Source organism: Balaenoptera borealis (genome assembly GCF_965194805.1).
Source record: "Balaenoptera borealis genome assembly, chromosome: 11".
NCBI lineage: Eukaryota > Metazoa > Chordata > Mammalia > Artiodactyla > Balaenopteridae > Balaenoptera > Balaenoptera borealis.
Window position 1 is genome coordinate 61377951 of NC_138868.1, and position 20367 is coordinate 61398317.

The window sequence follows — 20367 nt, forward strand, 5'->3', positions numbered from 1 at the left end:
GTCAGGCAGACAGACCTGGGTTTGAATCCCACTGTATGAGCTGGGCAAGTTATTTCAGCTCTATAAAATTCTATTTTCTTATTTGCCTATGGAGAACAATACTATGCATCTTGTGAGGAATCAGCACATGATGATTGTTCAATTAAGGGTAGGTGTATCCAAGGTCATACTCTCATTTATATTTAATCAAAATTCTTCCTACTGTTATTGAAGGATAACTGCATTCAAATTAAGTGGTGATAAATTGCCTTACTACCTAAAAATAGCTAACACTATTTAAGGAGTGAATAAATAATTAAATGAATGACTACATAATTGAATGAATCAATCAAGCCATTGGATATACCTGGTATAATTGAATCAATTTAATTAAACAAATACATATTAAATACTATTATGTCCCAGGTACTGTGCTAAGTTCAAAATATATAACAGTGAATAAGATAGACAGGATCTTTGCTCTCATAGATCTTAACAGTCTAACAATTACTCTCTCCTTTGGTTTTTGTTATGAAATCTATTAAAACATTGAACAAACTATTGGAACTATTTGCTTTGGAAGATACCCCCTCCACTGGCCTATGAGCACCATGAATATAAAAGCTGGGTCTTGATCACCTGTCTCAGGTCCTGGTAACATTTAACAACTTTATGTACTAGCCCAGTTTCCCATTCCTGACAAGAGATTTTGCTCTCTCCTCTGGGTTTTCCTTAATTGTGCACATTCTTGCTGCTCTTCCCTGACAAAAATATTCAGACAGGAGGCTGCCCTGGGATTTATTCCTCAAGATATGGTGGGAATGGGGGGTTTGGCAGGGAAACACTTTTAGGCCCAGTTGCAATGTATGGATCCAGAAATTGAAGTTAAATAAACTTTATATATATATATATATATATCTTAAAAGAAAATGATGACATTGTGATGGAAAATGAGTCCAAAATAGTATGTCAACTAAAGAGAGCCAAGGGATCAATGAGAGACAAACTGGGCACCGGGGAGCAAGGAACCAGGTTGGAGGAAGCTCGTGACGACGCCCAAATTACCTCTGGAGACCGGAAGCCAATCCTGCTGCTCCTTTTGTATCCTCCCACCACGAATTTGAGTAAGTGGCCCAGGATAGTTAAAGAAACAGAACAACGTGGACACTGTTAATCTGTGGCACTTCAAACCTACCCCAGGGACCAAAGAAAATTTGGACCAAGCCTGAGAAAACTTGAGTGACCACCTTTTTCCTGACAGGAAAATCAGCTCTACCTTCAGAGACTTGGGGCTTGACTTAAAAAATGAATTCAATCAGCTGTCAGACACCTGTACAAACAGGATGCACCAGGGTTCCTTCACCTTCTTTCTGGTGTCACAGATCGGGGGAGGACAGATAACAAGGTCTAACAATGATTTGTACTTACTTATGCAATGGGTGGAGAACAGGAAGCCTGAATGCAACTGCCTCACCCCTGTCAGAGCTGGTAGCTGGAGATCGTGAACATCTGAGAGCGTGTAGTCTTCAACTGTTTCACAGAGGAACCCTTCGGAGTAAATTGTGCCCAGTAGGTCATTTCATAAAGCTCCTGTGGGTAGAGTGAGGATATGAGGTCTGGAAGGCCACCTGCTCAGCCCCCTCCTTATCCCATGCAGTTGGTAGGGGTGAGAGGAAGGGAGCAGGAAGGGAGAGAGAGCTGGGGAAAGGATGTTGTGGTTCCTAAAGAGAAACTCACAATGCAGCAGAGCACTGGGGATTTCATATTCTTTCAGGGTTTTATACGCCAAAACAATGGTGAATGAGAATGGTCAGGAATGAATAATAACTGGCTGCCAAGAGCCTTGTTAACCATGGTGATTATCTCCCAGCCAAAGTCAACAGGCAGCAGACTGATAAGAGACACATCAGTTCTTCTGTTCACAATACATTTAGAGCTTTTTTTTTTTTTTTAATGTGGAAGCCAAATAATTCAGACTTCCAATCTAGGTCTCTAGTCAGCAAGAAAGCATTTTCCCTTATCCCTCACTGTCTCTGATGCTTCAAAACCAGGGAGGAAAAGGCGTCAAACCAGCTGGTCAGAAAGGTCTGCATACAGGCAGGCGCTTCCTTCAAAGGCTTTGGAAGCAGAACCCTGTGTCACTGTATCTGCCTGTGGCCAAGCAGCTTCAGAGGCCCCCTCTCCCACCTCACCCCAGCTTTGGGCAGCGGCTTCCCAGCTGCAGTGGTTACCAACCCTCAGACTACAGAAAGGGAAATAAACGGTTGCCATTTATCACCTGTCAGATATTCAGCCACCATTAGTCCTGAACAGCAAAGCCAGACACAAAAAGGCAACTACTAGTCTCTTTCGTGTATCTTGATGTCTTGGGGATAAATGCTCAGGCTTCTGGCTTTCTCCACCTACTTGTAATCCACCCCAGGAATGGTATTTGTATCTGTGAGGAGGGGGTTACACAGGTCCGGGGCAGCCGGGGAGGAAGGCCCTCATATCTCTTCAGGAAGTTCCTTATGCATCACCCTCATGTCTGGTCCCTAGACTGGTACACACAGAGGTGTTGTTCATCCCATCAGATCTTTGGGGATATCATATCAGTGTCTGCTGCTATTAAAGTTCAAGCTGCTAGTCATTTGCCCGTGGTTGCAAAATTCCTATTGCTATCTGCCCTATTCTTTAGTCCACCAAGCTTCTCAGCACATCTCAGCCCCATCACCAACCCAAGCAGAAACTTTTAAATTCCTTGTGTTCTTTACAAGCCAAGGGAACCAGCAGTGCTATCTTACACCATCTATCTAGACCAATTCTCAGGTACTGTTACACTGTACAGTTCCTGACTCTGGTTAGGTTTAGTACTAACCCAAATGCACAACTTCTCCTAGAGACTTGAAGCATCCCTAGGCCCTGCACCCAGGCCACTAGTTCCAATGCTTACCGTTCCCTCATACCTATCTGAAGACTTCTGTGGTACACGTACACACTCGTACACATACATGTGACATACACACACCTCAAGCTTGTACCCTAAAGGAGGGGGGCATGATGAGGACTCCAGTGTCTATCTTACCCTACCTCTTCCATGGTCTCTCTTCTTCCAACATTAACAATGCTAAGACAGGTGGAATTTCTTCAGTCTCATGAGTCAGAGCCTTTCCCTGTGTACTCTGACTGTTCCCTGGACTATGATTTATAGTAGCTATTTAAACTATGTTATAAATTATTAATTTGTTGCAAAATCAATTTAGTGGGTCAAGGCTAGCATTTTTGTAAATGAAATAAAATAGAATTGAACAGAATAGAAAATATTAGAGGGCATCCCCTGAAGTAAGAGTAATACTATTTTCTGAAAATTTTTTGAAGTATAATTACTTACACTATTATATTGGTTTCAAGTGTATAACATAGTGATTCAATATTTTCATACGTTATGAAAAAATCACTACAATGAATCTGTTTACCATCTGTCACCATACAAAGTACAGACTATACATATTTCCTATGTTATACATTAAATTCCCGTGACATGTTTATTTTATAACTGGAAGTTTGTATTTCTTAATCCCCTTCACCTATTTCGCCCATCCCCATACCTCCTCCCCTCTGGCGACCACCAGTTTGTTCTTTGTATCTATGAGCCTGTTTCTGTTCTGTTCTGTTTGTTCATTTGTTTTGTTTTTTAGATTCCACATATAAGTGAAATCATATAGGGTTTGTCTGATTTATTTCACTTCATATAATACCCTCTAGGTCCATGCGTGTTGCCGCAAGACAAGATTTCATTCTTCCTGAGTAGTATTCCATTGTATATAAACACCACATCTTCTTTATTCATTTATCTATTGATTGACACTTAGGTTGCTTTCATATATTGGTTACTGTAAATAATGCTGTAATGAACATAGGGGTGCATATATTTTTTCGAATTTGTGTCTTTGTTCTCTTCAGATATATACCCAGGAGTGGAATTGCTGAATCATATGGTAGTTCTAGTTTTAATTTTTTGAGGAACCTCCATACTGTTTTCCATAGTGACTACACCACTTTACATTCCCACCAACAGTGCACAAGTGTTCCCTTTCCTCCATATCCTTGCTGATACTTGTTATTTCTTGTTTGTTGATAGTAGCCATTCTGATAGGTGTGAGGTGATATCTCATTGAGGTTTTGATTTGCATTTCCCTGATGATTAGTGATGCTGAGCATCTTTTCAGGTGCCTGTTGATCATCTGTATGTCTTCTTTGGGAAAATGTCTATTCAGGTTCTCTGCTCATTTTGTAATTGTACTGCTCATTTTTATTTCCTGAAATTTTTGTTTCAATTTTACATGAATATAGGCATGTGTGTGTATGTTGGGTGATGATTTTAAAAATGTATTTCCTACCATGGGTTGTGGTCAAAAAGTCTGAAAACCACAGCTAAAATTAAATGTTCACGTTAGGAAATCTAAGCTTCACCTTTGATCTATAAAGGTAGCTCAAGACCTTTAGAAGTCAATCTTTTCTTTCAAAAATGCCTGATTCTCAAAAACATTCTCCTCTTAAGTATACATCAGTGAATTCAGGTCTGAAACTGAAAGCTGAATAATGGACAATTTGTTCTAGGTGGTATCTGCCGTCCCAGTGCTTTTGCCCTGGGTCCCGGAATACGCGAGACCTTGTGTGCACCCTCCAAGAGTGGAGTCTCTGTTTCCCCAGCCCTGTGGGGTTCTTGCAATCAAGCCCCGCTGGCCTTCAAAGCCAAATGCTCTGGGGGCTCTACCTCCTGATGCCGGACCCCTAGGCTGGGGAGCCTTACGTGGGACTCAGAGCTCTCACTTCTGTGGGAGAACAACTGCAATATAATTTTTCTCTAGTTTGTGGGTCACCCACCCAGTAGTATGGGACTGGATTAAATAATGAGTGTGTCCCTCTTACCGTTTCACTGTGGTTTCTTCTTTATGTCTTTGGGTGTAGAATACCTTTTTTTGGTCGGTTCCAGTCTTTTTAATCGACGGTTTTTTAGCAGTTAGTTGTGATTTTGGTGTGCTTGTGAGAGGAGATGAGCCAAAGGTCCTTCTCCTCTGCTATCTTGTCTCTCTGCCCACCAATGAAAGCGTCATTGAGCAAGGAGCTACAAGGCAACAAGATTTATATTAAAATTCATCTGAATGTCCAAAAAGTATATTTTTAGAAAGGCATGTATACCACTAGCAGATCTGGCCCAAGGAACATATTAAGATTCAATGAACTGTTACTCCCTAGTGTTTTGCCAGACATCTCAAAATCAAAGATATCCTGGCTCAGTTATATCCTATCACAAATGTTCTATTTTAATCCAGTGATTCTCTTCAGCCAAACTGAGTTATTCATTATTCCTAGAGTCAAATTTAGGGGCAGGCCAACCAGGCCACTTCCCAAGACCCCAATTTATCCGGAGAGCTAAAGCAGGTCTATATTATATAATATCAACACAGATGGTTTTAAAAAGTGACAGCAACCCAGTTTCACCAGAAAAATCCACCAACAAAGTCAGAAGAAAGCCTCAGAGGGACTTCCCTGGCAGTCCAGTGGTTGCAACTTCACCTTCCAGTTCAGGGGGTGCGGGTTCGATCCCTGGTCAGGGAGATAGGATCCCACATGGCTCACGACCAAAAAACCAAACATAAAACAGAAGCAATATTGTAACAAATTCAACAAAGACTTTAAAAATGGTCTGCATCAAAAAGAAAAAAAGAAAAAGAAAGCCTCAGAGCACCTTGTGCTTTATAAATGAGAAGAGTGCTTTGGAGGCTGGGTTGAAACAGACAAGACCACCTCTCTCAGAATTCTGTGCTTCTGATGGGACCTGACCTCCCCCTCCTTCCCCTGTCTAACACTCACAGCCTCACACCACTAACTGCCTTGAGACCTTCAAGCTTAATCTCACATGCACTTTATACCTGTTTAAGTCAGACACCCTGTGGTCAGGGCATCCTCATCCTCTGGGCTCTCATCCCCCACTTGGCTCTCTATATCCAATTTTCTGATGCCTTTGACTTCAGGAAATACCTGAGGAGACCCAACCACTGTATCCCTCTGGAAGTCAGAGCAGTCATCAGCAAATCCTATATATCCTCAATCTTGTACTGTCCCTTTGCCTTCTTATTCTAACAGAAATCTGACTCTCTTGGCAGGGCGCTGCTTACCCAGCAATGCTCTCAAGCGGTTTTTGTCTTACCTCCAAACTCCTTATACCACAGACCCAGGTGAAGTAAATGTTCTCCTTTCCCATCCTAGTGTCTCATGACCACGCTTACCCTTTCCTCCTAAAACTCCCAACTTTGAATAATGTTGCCAGACCATACTACCCTCTACCCTTTCATTGTTGCTGTCACCTACTGACCTTTAAGTCATGCTCTTTCATTTCCTGGAGACTGTATCTCACTTTTATTCTCAGTTATAATTCAATAATTTCACTGAGACATAATTTCAATAATCATATAGCTGTTCTTCCCCATGTCCTGGCTTTTGTGTTCCTTGATCTCATCCCCTCCAGTGATATTGTCTTATACCCCAACGTAATCACTCATCCCCACAGTCATATCCTACACCTTATTATTACCAAGAGTTGCAACTTCTACCTCATCTCAGTTCCAAGCATGCCAATTCTGATCACCACCACCTCTTATCTTTCCAGTTTGGGTATTCCAATTCCAACAAGTCTTTGACCCCACAAAGTCCCCACAATCTATAGATCCTACTCTTTTTCACTATTCCCCACTATAGCACCTTGCTATGGCTTCCCTCCCATCTCTATCCAGCTTAGCATCTATAATTAAACATAATAATTTCTCCCTTACATGCTCCTTCGGCTCTCTTTTCCTTTCTCGCTTCATTGTACTCTTCTTGAAAAATTCCAACCTCAGCGAGATCCACCTCTTCACTTCTCCTAGCTGGCACCTAAGCAGCTGAACCTGGCTGGAAATAAACACACAACTATGCTGACTGGTCTGAATTAAGTTCATGACTCCTAAACCTGAGCAGACCCTCGGAGCTCAGGAATTGTTTTTCTGATCCATTCACTCTCCCACTTTCTCAGATAAGTATTTCATATGTTTTCCTCTCTATAACCTCCACCCCTCTTCCATCATTGCTGCCTTTCACATAGAACTTCAGAAGCTGCATCAGCACATTTGCCCTCACACATGTGTCTGTGCCCACATTCTCCACCTTCCCTCTCATGACTGTGAATGGACAGTCTCCTCCTACCAAAGGCCAACCTGTCTACTCCTACAGTGATTCTTTCTCCTCTCCCTATAATCAAGGGCATCACCCCAGTAATTCTCTTCTCTCTCTTTTATGTCATGGATTACTATCTTTCTATAAAATCATCCCCATCTGCATAAAAAACACCTGAAATTCTTCCATTTATTAAAAAATATTAATTTATTTATTTGCCGTAAAGCAAAATTCTTGAAAGGTTTGTCTTGTGTTCATTTTCTCCAGTTCCTCTCTTTGTATTTTCTAGGGAATCCATCTCAAACAAGAATTCACTCCTACTATTTCATAGCTACTACTCTTATCAAGGTCTTTAGTAATCAACACTACCAAATCCAATGACTAATTCTTAATCATAGTTTACTTCGCCAATCAGACACATTTGAAATATTTGGTTCCTCCCTCCTTCAAACATCATGCTTACTAGGAATCCAAGAAACTGAAAACCTCCTCATCTCACTGACTGCTCCTTCTCAGTGTCCTTTTCTCGTTCCTCCTTATCTTCCTGACCTCTAAACATTGGCACACCCCAGGGCTTAGCCCTTAGATCTGCTCTCTTTCCTTCATGTACTCATATCCTTGTGATCTCATCCAGCCTCATGATTTTAAGTACAACCGCCTGGCTGACAATTCTTAAATTTATAAATTGAGTCCAGACTTCTCACCTGACTTTCACACTTAAATATCCAACTGCTTCATCAAATAACTCGATTTAGAAGTCTAACAGACATCTGAAATTAACATGTCTGAAGCCAAACTCTTGATCTTCCCTTAAAACCTCTACTTCCACAATTTTCTCTATCTCAATTAATGAAAACTCCAAACTTCTGGCTTCTCAGGTCAAAAACTTTGGAGTCAACATTGACACCTTTCTTTAATACCAGACATCGAATCCATCACCAAGTTCTGCTGTCTGTGTTTTCCAAATATCTACAATCCAACCTCTTCTCCACACCTACGTTTTTAGCTCTTTGGTCCAAGACAACAAACCTGTTTTATTGCGATAAAACTACTAACCAGAGTCCCTATTTCTTCCCTTGCCTTGCCCTCTAAATCTATTCTCCAAACTTTTTAAAATGTGTAAGATTGTGTCACTTCTCTGCTCAAAACTTTTCAGCAGTTCCCATCTCACTCAGAGTAAGAGCCAAGGAGTTCCATGAGGAATAAACTAGTCTCTATTTCCTATGAATCCTGTATGTACCTGTAATAACACTTATTACACTGAATACTAATGAGCTTGTTTACCAGTCTGCCATTGCCTACTCTGTTAATTCCTTGAGGACGTGGAATGTGGACACTTTTTTTTACTTTCTCATTTCAGTATTCAGTATGCCTAGTACATAGAAGGAGACCAACACATAGCCATTGAATTCTAATTGCACATGACCACAGTCAGTCCTCCTAAATACCCAATTTTTCTTGAAGAAAAGGCCCAGGTACATTCCCAGATAGACTATAAGCTCCCTGAGGAGAGAGACTGCATCTCCCTCTTTCACAGTTCTGTCCTCAGTACCTAGTGTGATGCCTACTACACAGTGGGTGCCAGGTAAATGGCTATTGAGTGAATAAATGAATAAGTAATGCAATAAATGTCCCACAGCTCAGGCTGACTACCCCTCCCCACAACTGTCCTCTCCAGAACAGCTCCCTGTACTTTTCTGAAAGAAGGCTTCGAGCTGTTAACTTCTTTCAGAAGTGCCGTGTTGGCAGAGAGAAACTGCTAGCCTCGTTTCCCCGGCTCAGCTGGCCGGGCTCCGAGCTGCATGGCTGGCCCTGGATTGGGGGAGAAAGGGAAGGGCAACTATAGATCACTGTTTCAGTGAAGTGAGCAACACTTGCTTCCGCAGGGAAAATATCTTCTTTATTCACCTTCACCTCGATTCCGCAGCGCTCCCGACCAGCCAGCTTTGTCCCCAGACACTTTCTCCTCCATCTCAGGAAGCCAGGAGCCAGGGCCCACTCTCTCTTTTCTGGTGTGTGGTCTGAGTTTCAATTCTGTCTGGCAGAGAGTATGGAGGACTCCAGGTCAGCAGGGTCATCAGAATGCTAAGAGGAAATCTGATTGATGAGCAAGTGTCAGCAGGAATGAATGGGAGCCTTAATTAATGACTTCTGCCCTGTTTCAAAGAAAGGTTCCCTTACACCCAGTTCTCTCTTTTCTCTGAAAAAAAATTGAGGTGGGGTAAGGAACTGAGGAAGAAAAAGAGGAAAAAGCACCCCTATAATCCAAAGTTTTCAGAACGACATAAAGGAGACTTCAAAGACAGACATGGTCAGTTTTTTATGTGCGAGACTGGTTCAGTGATTCTCTCCTCTCTTTGTTTCCATGGACAGCTAGGCTCCATTCCAAAGCTAAAAAATAAAAGGCCACATTGTTCTGAGGGGAGCTCGCTTTTACAAGAAATTTCCTCCTCACCACTGGGGCAAATTAACTGCCTCGGCCCTGGGTGCTCCTGGAGCATTTCTTACCAAGCTGGCCCAGCAGGCCAGCCTCCCACCCCTGCCCGCTCAGACCAGAAGAGGAGCCTAATCCATCTACTCGACTCAACAGACTTAGAAAAGTGACCTGCCTAGTGGAAGATCACAGGTCAGAGTGATAAGGGTGGTAACAGAGGATTGAGCAGGATTTATGTGCAACAAAGAGGTAACATTAGGGTACAGAAGGGTACCTAGAACAGGTGGTATCTAAACTGAGGTTCACATTCAGGAACTTTAGCTTGCCACTCAGCAATGGACATCTGCCACATGCCTGGTCACTGAGTTGGATGAAACAACAGAATACAAAGAGGACATTTCCAAACCGCAGCTCAGCAAGTCACTTAAACTCTCTGTTCTGGGAGATCAGCTCGGTGCTTTGTGACCACCTAGAGGGGTGGGATAGGGAGGGTGGGAGGGAGACGCAAGAGGGAGGGGATATGGGGATATATGTATACATATGCTGATTCACTTTGTTACACAGCAGAAACTAACACAACATTGTAAAGCAATTATGGTCCAATAAAGATGTTAAATAAATAAATAAATAAACTCTCTGTTCTTATAATCCTCACCTCTAACCTGGACTCCTAATATCTATTTCCAGGGGTTGCTGAGGAAACAATAAAATGAGATAACATAGGTACAATTCTTATATAGTACTTGGCACATAGAAGTTCATCAATAAATGATAGTTTAGAAAGGGGGAGGGGAGTCAATCCCTGTTTGAAGGATTTCCCAGCCTAGTGAGAACAACAAACATGAAAAGCAAGTAATTACATTGTATCTTAGTCAGTTCTAGTTAACAAATTACCATAGACTGCGTGTCTTATAAACAACAGAAATTTATTTCTCACAGTTCTGGAGGCTGGAAGTCTAAGATCAGGGTGCCAGCATGGTCAGGTTCTATGAGAGTCCTCTTCTGTGTTGTAGACTGCTGCCTTCTCACTGTGTTCCCATTCATGAGGGCTCCACACTCGTGACGTAATTACTTCCCAAAGGCCCCATCTCCTATCTCATTGAGGCTGAGGATTTCAACATATAAATTTGGTGGGGGACACATTCAGTGCAGTGCACATTGTGATATTATGAAGGCTACAAGAGGTGTGTACAAAATATAAGTGAATATATATACAGATGGCCAACAGGCACATAAAAAGACGCTCAACATCACTAATTAATAGAGAAATGCAAATCAAAACTATAATGAAGTATCACCTCATACCAGTCAGAATGGCCATCATTATAAAGTCTACAAGTAACAAATGTGGGAGAGAGTGTGGAGAAAAAGGAGCCCTCCTACACCATTGGTGGGAATGTAAGTTGGTGTGGTCACTATGGAAAACAGTATGGAGCTTCCTTAAAAAACAAAAAATAGAGTTACCAGCAATCCCACTCCTGGGCATATATCTAAACAAAATTCTAATCTAAAAAAATACATGCACCCCTATGTTCATAGCAGCACTATTCACAATAGCCAAGACATGGAAACAACCTAATGTCCAGTGACAGATCAATGTATAAAGAAGATGTGGTACATATATAAAATGGAATGCTACTCAGCTATAAAAAAGGACAAAATCATGACATTTGTAGCAATATGGATGGAACGAGGGATCATCATACTAAGTGAAGTAAGTCAGAAGTAGAAAGACAAATACCATATGATATCCCTTATATGTGGAATCTAAAATATGACACAAATGAACTTATCTACGAAACAGAAACAGACTTACAGATATAGAGAACAGACTTGTGGTTGCCAAAGCGGGGGGCGGGGGAGGGGTGGGGAGTGATGGAGTGGGAGGTTGGAGTTAGCAGATGTAAGCTTTTATATATATAATGGATAAACGACAGGATCCTACTGTATAGCACAGGGAACTATATTCAATAATATAATGTGATAAACCATAATGGAAAAGAATTTTTTTTAAAGCTTTTTTTTTTAACTTATTTATTTTATTTATTTTTGGCTGTGCACGGGCTTTCTCTAGTTTCAGTGAGTGGGGGCTACTCTTTGTTGCAGTGCGCAGGCTTCTCATTGTGGGGCCTTCTCTTGTTATGGAGCACGGGCTCTAGGCGCACGGGCTTCAGTAGTTGTGGCTCGCAGGCTCTAGAGTGCAGGCTTGGTAGTTGTGGTGCACGGGCTTAGTTGCTCTGCGGTGTGTGGGATCTTCCCGGACCAGGGCTCAAACCCGTGTCCCCTGCATTGGCACACGGATTCTTAACCACTGTACCACCAGGGAAATCTGAAAAGAACATTTTTTAAAATGTATATATATGTATAACTGAATCACTTTGCCATACAACAGAAATTAACACAACATTGTAAATCAACTATACTTCAATAAAAAAAAATAAATATAAAGCATAGTATACAGTATAGTAACCCTCAAGGGGAAGTTTCAGCACAGATTTAACAAACTGGCCAAATTTAATCTGAGTGTTAAAAATCAGGTAACACTTCACCAAATAAAGGAAGCTGGGAGGAAGATCTGAGGAGCGGGCCCAGTGAAATCAAATCAAGCTGCTACTATGAGCTTTATGAGTGGAGATGAACAGATGAGACAGGTATTGGGATGACAGAAGAACCGACTTGGCAATGGGTTGGACGTGGGGTTGAGGGCAGAGAAAGAAGTCAAAGATGGCTGAGATTGGGCTTGAGGGCGGGAAGCTGTTGATGCACCAAATTAGTCTCAAAAGGAACAAGGCAGAGTCAGGACAAAAATGAAAAAGCAAATTGAATGGATCCAAACCCAAACCAATGGGGTACTTTATATTCTCTTATACTTCTGGAAGTGATGAGCTGGAGGGAGGACACTTGGCTAACTTTCGCTTAGCAGCCTCAAATGATAATAGACCCCATTCTACAATTCCATCACACTTATGAATTATTGATTCAGCACTGCTCCCTTCTGTGGCAACGGTCCCAGTGAGGAGAGAAGGGAAAACACACAATTAAAGGAAACAGAGCCAGGTTGGGCCAGACCCTCAGGGTTTCTGCTCCAGCAATTGGGATTAGATCACACCCCCAATAGAGTGTGATAGCCAGAGCAGAGGGGATGTCTCACCTTACAAAGGGCTCCAGCTCTAGCACTTCCATCTCTAGTCCCACTCCCTACCAAGGTGATTGCTGCCAGCACACCTTGAGGAAAGACGTGACTTGGGTCCACATCAAATCCAGCTCTCTCACCAAAGGCATTGGGCACATGCAGTCTGTATATGAATGCTCCCACCTAAGAACACCACTTCAAGACCACAATAGGTAATTGTTTCACCTAAATTCATAGAAGCAGAGAAAGTTAGGCAAAATGAAAAGGCAGAGTAACTGCTTTCAGTTGAAAGAGCAAGAGGAGACCTTCAAGATGGAGGAGGAGTAAGACATGGAGATCACCTTCCTCCCCACAAACACATCAAAAATACATCTACATGTGGAACAACTCCTACAGAACACCTACTTAATGCTGGCAGAAGACCTCAGACGTCCCAAAAGGCAAGAATATCCCCCACGTGGTAGGGCAAAAGAAAAAAAGGAAAAACAAAGACGAAAGAATAGGGATGGGACTTGCACCTCTGGGAGGGAGCTGTGAAGGAGGAAAAGTTTCCACACACTAGGAAGCCCCTTCACTGGCGGAGACAGGGGGTGGGCGGGGGGAACCTTCGGAGTCACGGAGGAGAGCGCAGCAACAGGGGTGCAAAGGGCAAAGCAGAGAGATTCCGGCACAGAGGATCGGTGCTGACCAGCACTCACCAGCCTGAGAGGCTTGTCTGCTCACCTGCCAGGACGGGTGGTGGCTGGGAGCTGAGGCTCCAGCTTCGGAGGTCAGATTCCAGGGAGAGGACTGGGGTTGGCTGTGTGAACACAGCCTGAAGGGGGCTAGTGTGCCACAGCTAGCCAGGAGGGAGTCTGGGAAAAAGTCTGGAACTGCCTAAGAGGCAAGAGACCACTGTTTCAGGGTGCCCAAGGAGAGGGGATTCAGAGCACCGCCTAAACGAGCTCCAGAGACGTGTGCGAGCCGCTGCTATCAGCACGGACACCAGAGACTGGCATGAAACGTTAAGGCTGCTACTGCAGCCACCAAGAAGCCTGTGTGCAAGCACAGGTCACTATCCACACCTCCCTCCCGGGAGCCTCTGCAGCCTGCCACTGCCAGGGTCCTGTGATCCAGGGACAACTTCGCCAGGAGAACACACGGTGTGCCTCAGGCTATTGCAATTTCACGCTGGCCTCTGCAGCGCAGGCTCAACTCACATTCCATATCCCTCCCTCCCCCAAGCCTGAGTGAGCCAGAGCCCCCTAATCAGCTGCTACTTTAACCCTCTCCTGTCTGGGCAGGGAACAGATGCCCTCAGCCGACCTACACACACTGGAGGGGCCAAATCCAAAGCTGAACCCCAGAAGATGTGCAAAGAAGAGAAAGGGAAATCTCTCCCAGCAGCCTCGGGAGCAGCGGATTAAATCTCCACAATCAACTTGATGTATCCTGCATTTCTGGAATACCTGAGTAGACAATGAATTACCCCAAAATTGAGGTGGTGGAATTTGGAAGCAACTGTAGACTTGGGTTTTACTTTCTGCATCTAATTTGCTTCTGGTTTTATGTTTATCTTAGTTTAGTATTTAGAGCTTATTATCACTGGCAGATTTGTTTATCGATTGGGTTGCTCTCTTCCTTTTCTTTTATATATATATATATTTTTTTCCTTTTTCTATTTTGTGACTGTGTATGTGTATGCTTCTTTGTGTGACTTTGTCTGTATAGCTTTGCTTTTACCATTTGTCCTAGAGTTCTCTCTGTATTTTTTTTTTTTAGTATAGTTTTTAGCACTTCTTATCATTGGTGGATTTGTTTTTAGATGTGGTTGCCCTCTTCTTTCTTTCTTTCTTTTTATTACATTTTTTTAATAAAAGTTTTTTATTTTTTATTTTAATAACGTTATTTTATTATTTTTTCTTTCTTTTTTCTCCTCCCTTCTCATCTGAGCCGTGTGGCTGACAGGGTCTTGGTGCTCCAGCCGGGTGTCAGACCTGAGCCTCTGAGGTGGGAGAGCTGAGTTCAGGACACTGGTACACCAGAGACCTTCCGGCCCCACATAATATCAAACAGCAAAAGCTCTCCCAGAGATCTCCATCCCAAAGCTAAGACCCACACTCACTCAACGACCAGCAAGCTACAGTGATGGACCCCTATGCCAAACAACTAGCAAGAGAGGAACACAACCCCACCCATTAGCAGAGAGGCTGCCTAAAATCATAAGGTCACAGACACTCCAAAACACACCACCAGACGTGGTCCTGCCCACCAGAAAGACAAGATCCAGCCTCATCTACCAGAACACAGGCACCAGTCCCCTCCACCAGGAAGCTCACACAACCCACTGAACGAACCTTACCCACTGGGGGCAGACACCAAAAACAACGGGAACTACAAACCTACAGCCTGCTAAAAGGAGACCCCAAACACAGTAAGTTAAGCAAAATGAGAAGACAGAGAAATACACAGCAGATGAAGAAGCAAGGTAAAAACCCACCAAACAAAACAAATGAACAGGAAATAGGCAGTCTACCTGAAAAAGAATTCAGAATAATGATACTAAAGAGGATCCAAATCTTGGAAATAGAATGTAGAAAATACAAGAAGCATTTAACAAGGACCTAGAAGAACTAAAGGGCAAACAAATAATGATGAACAACACAATAAATGAAACTAAAAATTCTCTAGAAGGAATCAATAGCAGAATAACTGAGTCAGAAGAACGCATAAGTGACATGGAAGATAAAATAGTGGAAATAACTACCGCAGAGCAGAATAAAGAAAAGAAGAATGAAAAGAATTGAGGACAGTCTCAGAGACATCTGGGACAATATTAAACTCACCAACATTCAAATTATAGGGATCCCAGAAGAAGAAGAGAAAAAAAAGAGGGACTGAAAAAATATTTGGAGAGATTACAGTTGAAAACTTCCCTAATATGGGAAAGGAAATAGTCAATCAAGTCCACGAAGAGCAGAGAGTCCCATACAGGATAAATCCAAGGAGAAACAGGCCAAGACACATATTAATCAAACTATCAAAAATTAAATACAAAGAAAAAATATTAAAAGCAGCAAAGGAAAAGCAAGAAATAACATACAAGGGAATCCCTGTAAGGTTAACAGCTGATCTTTCAGCAGAAACTCTGCAAGCCAGAGGAGACTGGAAGGACATATTTAAAGTGATGAAAGGGAAAAACCTACAACTAAGATTACTCTACCCAGCAAGGATCTCATTCAGATTCAATGGAGAAATGAAAACCTTAACAGACAAGCAAAAGCTAAGAGAATTCAGCACCATAAAACTAGCTTTACAACAAATGCTAAAAGAACTTCTCTACGCAGGAAACACAAGGGAAGGAAAAGACCTACAATAACAAACCCAAAACAATTAAGAAAACGGTAATAGGAACATACATATCGATAACTACCTTAAAAGTAAATTGCTTAAATGCTCCAACCAAAAGACACAGACTGGCTGAATGGATACAAAAACAAGACCTGTATATATGCTGTCTACAAGAGACCCACTTCAGACCTAGGGACACATATAGACAGAAAGTGAGAGGATAGAAAAAAATATTCCATGCAAATGGAAATCAAAAGAAAGCTGGAGTAGCAATTCTCATATCAGACAAAATAGACTTTAAAATAAAGACTATTACAAGAGACAAAGAAGGACAATACATAATGATAAAGGAATCAATCAAAGAAGAAGATATAACAATTGTAAATATTTACATATCTAAAATAGGAGCACCTCAATACATAAGGCAAATGCTAACAACCATAAAAGGGGAAACCAACAGTAACACAATAATACTAGGGGACTTTAACACCCCACTTTCACCAATGGACATATCATCCAAAATTAAAATGAATAAGGGAATACAAGCTTAAAATGATACATTAAACAAGATGGACTTAATTGATATTTATAGGACATTCCATCCAAAAACAACAAAATACACTTTCTTCTCAAGTGCTCATGGAACATTCTCCAGGATGAATCATATCTTGGGTCACAAATCAAACCTTGGTAAATTTAAGAAAATTGAAATCATATCAAGTATCTTTTCTGACTACAATGCTTTGAGATTAGATATCAATTATGGGGAAAAAACTATAAAAAATACAAACACATGGAGGCTAAACAATACACTACTAAATAACCAAGAGATCACTGAAGAAATCAAAGAGGATATCAAAAAATACCTGCAAACAAAGGACAATTAAAACACAACAACCCAAAACTTATACAATGCAGCAAAAACAGTTCTAAGAGGGAAGTTTATAGCAATACAATCCTACCTCAAGACAAGAAAAATCTCAAATAAACAACCTAACCTTACACCTAAAGCAATTAGAGAAAGAAGGGGAAAAAAACCCCACAGTTAGCAGAAGGAAAGAAATCATAAAGATCACATCAGAAATAAATGAAAAAGAAATTAAGCAAACAATAGCAAAGATCAATAAAAGTAAAAGCTGGTTCTTTGAGAGGATAAACAAAATTGATAAACCACTAGCCAGACTCATCAAGAAAAAAAGGGAGACGACTCAAATCTATAGAATTAGAAATGAAAAAGGAGAATTAACAACTGACACTGCAGAAATACAAAGGATCATGAAAGATTGCTACAAGCAACTATATGCCAATAAAATGGACAACCTGGAAGAAATGGACAAATTCTTAGAAAAGCACAACCTTACAACACTGAACCAGGAGGATATAGAAAATATGAACAGACAAATCACAAGCACTGAAATTGAAACTGTGATGAAAAATCTTGCAAAAAACAAAAGCCCAGGACCAGATGGCTTCACAGGTGAATACTATCAAACATTTAGAGAAGAGCTAACACCCATCCTTCTCAAACTCTTCCAAAAAATTGCAGAGGAAGGAACACTCCCAAACTCATTCTATGAGGCCACCATCACCCTGATACCAAAACCAGACAAAAATACTACAAAAAAAGAAAATTACAGACCAATATCACTTATGAATATAGATGCAAAAATCCTCAACAGAATACTAGCAAACAGAGTCCAACAACACATTAAAAGGATCATACACCACGATCAAGTGAGATTTATCCCAGGTATGCAAGGATTCTTCAATATACACAAATCAATCAATGTGATACACCATAATAACAAATTGAAGAATAAAAACCATATGATCATCTCAATATATGCAGAAAAAGCTTTTGACAAAGTTCAACACCAATTCATGATAAAAACTCTCCAGAAAGTGGGCATAGAGGCAACCTACCTCAACATAATAAAGGTCGTAAATGACAAACCCACAGCAAACATCATTCTCAATGGTGAAAAACTGAAAGCATTTCCTCTAAGACCAGGAACAAGACAAGGATGTCCACTCTCACCACTATTATTCAACATAGTTTTGGAAGTCCTAGCCAGAGCAATCAGAGAAGAAAAAGAAATAAAAGGAATACAAAGTGGAAAAGAAGAAGTAAAACTGTCGCTGTTTGCAGATGACATGATACTATACATAGAGAATCCTAAAGATGCCACCAGAAAACTACTAGAGCTAATCAATGAATTTGGTAAAGTTGCAGGATACAAAATTAATGCACAGAAATCTCTTGCATTCCTATACACTAATGCTGAAAAATCTGAAAGAGGAATTAAGGAAACAACCCCATTTACCATTGCAACAAAAAGAATAAAATACCTAGGAATAAACCTACCTAGGGAGACAAAAGACCTGTATGCAGAAAACTATAAGACACTGATGAAAGAAATTAAAGACAATACAAACAGATGGAGAGATATACCATGCTCTTGGATTGGAAGAATCAATATTGTGAAAATGAACATACTACCCAAAGCAATCTACAGATTCAATTCAATCCCTATGAAACTACCAATGGCATTTTTCACAGAACTAGAACAAAAATTTCACCATTCGTATGGAAACACAAAAGACCCCGAATAGCCAAAGCAATCTTGAGAAAGTAAAACGGAGCTGGAGGAATCAGGCTCCCTGACTTCAGACTATACTACAAAGCTGCAGTAATCAAGACAGTATGGTACTGGCACAAAAATACAAACATAGATCAATGGAACAGCATAGAAAGCCCAGAGATAAACCCACACACATATGGTCACCTTATCTTTGATAAAGGAGGCAAGAATATACAATGAAGAAAAGACAGCCCCTTCAATAAGTGGTGATGGGAAAACTGGACAGCTACATGTAAAAGAATGAAATTAGAACACTCCCTAACACCATACACAAAAATAAACTCAAAATGGATTAAAGACCTAAACATAAGGTTAGACACTATAAAACTCTTAGCAGAAAACATAGGCAGAACACTCTATGACATAAATCACAGCAAGATCCTTTTTGACCCACCTCCTACAGAAATGGAAATAAAAACAAAAATAAACAAATGGGACCTAATGAAACTTAAAAGCTTTTGCACAGCAAAGGAAACCATAAACAAGATGAAAAGACAACCCTCAGAATGGGAGAAAATATTTGCAAATGAAGCAACTGACAAAGGACTAATCTCCAAAATATACAAGCAGCTCATGCAGCTCAATATCAAAAAAACGACCCAATCCAAAAATGGGCAGAAAACCTAAATAGACATTTCTCCAAAGAAGATGTACAGATTGCCAACAAACTCATGAAAGGACGCTCAACATCACTAATCATTAGAGAAATGCAAATCAAAACTACAATGAGGTATCACCTCACACCAGTCAGAATGGCCATCATCAAAAAATCTACAAACAACAAATGCTGGAGAGGGTGTGGAGGAAAGGGAACACTCTTGCACTGTTGGTGGGAATGTAAATTGATACAGCCACTATGGAGAACAGTATGGAGGTTCCTTAAAAAATTAAAAATATAACTACCATATGACCCAGCAATCCTACTACTGGGCATGTACCCTGAGAAAACCATAGTTCGAAAAGAGTCATGTACCACAATGTTCATTGCAGCTCTATTTACAATAGCCAGGACATCGAAGCAACCTAAGTGTCCATCGACAAATGAATGCTTAAAGAAGATGTGGCACATATATACAATGTAATATTACTCAGCCATAAAAAGACATGAAATTGAGTTATCTGTAGTGAGGTGGATGGACCTAGAGACTGTCATACAGAGTGAAGTAAGTCAGAAAGAGAAAAACAAATACCATATGCTAACACATATATATGGAATCTAAAAAAAAAAAAAAAAAGGTACTGATGAACCTAGGGGCAGGACAGGAATAAAGACACAGCCATAGAGAATGGACTTGAGGACATGGGGAGGGGGAGGGGTAAGGTGAGCCGAAGTGAAAGAGTGGCATGGACATATATACACTACCAAATGTAAAATAGATAGCTAGTGGGAAGCAGCCGCGTAGCACAGGGAGATCAGCTCGGTGCTTTGTGTCCACCTAGAGGGGTGGGATAGGGAGGTTGGGAGGGAGACGCAAGAGGGAGGAGATATGGGGATGTATGTATATGTATAGCTGATTCACTTTGTTATAAAGCAGAAACTAACACACCATTGTAAAGGAATTATACTCCAATAAAGATGTTAAAGAAAAAAAAAAGAAAGAGCAAGAGAAAACCCCTGAAAAGTAAGGAATAAAACAGAAATAAATAACTTACCA

General features: G+C 41.1%; 1 long non-coding RNA gene across 1 annotated transcript in view; it reads right to left on the reverse strand.

Moving 5' to 3' along the window:
- Nucleotides 1–20367, reverse strand: part of LOC309606383 — an 805264-nt gene that overhangs the window by 755028 nt on the left and 29869 nt on the right. The window contains exons 2-4 of the long non-coding RNA XR_014231787.1: nucleotides 10545–11936; nucleotides 6014–10076; nucleotides 1408–5800 (exon numbers count right to left, since the gene is read on the reverse strand). This is a non-coding gene — a long non-coding RNA (uncharacterized lncRNA). The remainder of the gene's footprint in view (nucleotides 1–1407; nucleotides 5801–6013; nucleotides 10077–10544; nucleotides 11937–20367) is intronic.